Source organism: Penaeus chinensis, chromosome 22, assembly GCF_019202785.1.
Source record: "Penaeus chinensis breed Huanghai No. 1 chromosome 22, ASM1920278v2, whole genome shotgun sequence".
Taxonomy (NCBI): domain Eukaryota; kingdom Metazoa; phylum Arthropoda; class Malacostraca; order Decapoda; family Penaeidae; genus Penaeus; species Penaeus chinensis.
In genome coordinates this window covers 10,370,707-10,373,206 of record NC_061840.1, presented here as the reverse complement: position 1 = coordinate 10,373,206, position 2,500 = coordinate 10,370,707, and positions in this window count along the sequence as shown.

Here is a 2,500-nt window from a genome sequence, read left to right as displayed (position 1 = left end):
ACAATTACATCTGCTTATTATGAATGCATTTTGAGAAAACTGTCAAAAAATCTTGCCCTGGAAATTTGCATCAACGCGTTCTCTTCCACCACGACAATGCACCAGCTCACGGCGCTCGGCAGACAAGACTGTGCTACGTGAATTCCTTTGGAAAATCGTCGGATATCCACCTTGCAGACCCAATTTAGTTCCATGCTACTTCTTTTTGTTTCCAAATTAAAACAAAAAAAATCATTGAAAGATACCAATTTTCCATCGGGTGAAGATGTAAAATTAGCTGCTCTGACATGGTTCAGATCACATGACCCTCAAATTAGCTCAGAGGGACTTAAAGGCTGGAATCAACGTTTGCAGAAGTGACCTTAATGGAGCATATGTTGAAAAATAAACATCATAACTGAAACCGTTTCCTCATACTATTCTTTTTCCACAATTTTTTTTAAGCTCCCTCGTATACTTATAAAACACACACAAACATACACACGTGTGTGTGTGTGTGTGTGTGTGTGTGTGTGTGTGTTTATACGTACATTTATATGTGTATATGTATATATATACATATATATATACATATATATATATATATATATATATATATATATGTTAATCACTTATTTATTTTTTCCTTTGTGTATTTACAATAATGCTTATATATATATATATATATATATATATATATATATATATATATATATATATATATATATATATATATATATATCAAAGTCACATTTTCACTCATATTTCTATTCACTCCATCTACCCTCAAATCTACCTCTGTCTATCAGCATGCAGCCGGTAACGCAGCAGCAGCGTCAGCGTCGGCTTCTCCTGCATTAACTCGAACACCTCACAAAGTGAAGCTCGAGCCGTAAAAAGGCTAAGCGAGACTTTGTTCTGTTAAGACCAAATTTCAGAGTCGGCATCTTGGTCTGTTTTCGCTTTCGAGTCTAACCAGATGAAGCTAAATTGCAAATTGCAAATTGTAAATTGTAACTAGCTGTTTGTTTGAACTAGCGTCCGAGCATTATGTTTTACGTGGATTTGCAAGGAATATTCGATAAATGGAGGCATTTTCCTTTCTCTTCTGTGCCGTTTACCATACACGTGTCGCCGTGTGTCAAACCTAATTTTCCAATCTGAGACGAATTTGCACAGTGTGTTTTATTTTACGCTTGTGTGTGTGCGTATGTGGGTCTGCCTCCGGCTCTTTCGCTGGTTGATTTGGCGCCGAATGGATCCACTCCACGAAAATGTAATTTGTTCCTCTGCATATTTTGGAACTAAATGAGTCACTCCCTCTCGAATAACATCCTTCACTCGGTCTAAGGAGATTAACAGCGACCTCATCTCGAACTCCCTCGGGCCTATCAAGCACTGACGTGTATAATTATATACTAATTCTGGCGAAGTGTTTGATTAAACCCTACGAGTTTCATGACGCTGGATCTTTCCCTGTTGTTTATGGGAGCGCTTGAGGAGGGCAAGGCCGGGCCGCGCGGGGAACAGAGGCTCGGGAAAAGAAGGAAAGTGAACGAATAAAGAAACAAAAAATATCTTTCTCAGATATCTATATCTTTAACGAGAGATACAGACGTTCAGAGAGACATAAAAAAAAAAAGTATCAACAATTAGGGAAACAAAGAAAGAAAGTTAGCGAGAAAAAACAACACGATAGATATACAAAGGGAGGCGAAAGAAAGACGAAGAATGCGAGAGGCTCACGAGGCAATTGACGAAATAAAAGTTGAGGAAAAAGAAACGAAAGCTGAGTGTTTTCATATTATCGCGTCCATGCGGTCTTTTTCAATCCGTTCTTTGAATATTTGTCACATATTTACCCCTGTTTTGACTTTACGTTTAGCATTTTTTTTATGTTTTTTTCCGTTTCCCTTTTTCCGTGGATTTTGATATTTTTCCTTTCGCTTTTGGCTTCCCGATCCTTGCCCCCCCCCCCTCTCTCTCTTTCTCTCTCTCTCTCTCTCTCTCTCTCTCTCTCTCTCTCTCTCTCTCTCTCTCTCTCTCTCTCTCTCTCTCTCTCTCTCTCTCTCTCTCATTCTCTCTTTCTCTCTTTCTCTCCCTCTCTCCCTTTTATGTGGGTACTTAGCTTTGAAAATATGTGTACATTTTGAATAATTATGTTAACCGGTCGAGCCTTTCTCATCTTCAAACCATCTGACACTTGTATAAAAGCAAAAAAAAAAAAAAAAAAAAAAAAAAAAAAAAAAAAAAAACACGAGAACCTACCAAAAAGAAATAAGAGCGAAAGAAAGGCAAAACAATAGAGAACAAAAGAGGCGAAGCAAAGCAAAGTCTCGAAATGCTGAATATTTTTCCGGTAACTGAAATATCCGGGTAAGATTTTCCGTTCGGTTTGCGTGGCTGATTCTCGCCTTCCGGAAAAATAGCTTCGGGAAAGACAGGGTAACGAAATATAATTTTCCACTCGTTTTACATGCAGCTTGTTGTCGCTGGGCGCCTATAATGCGTCTGTGAACCC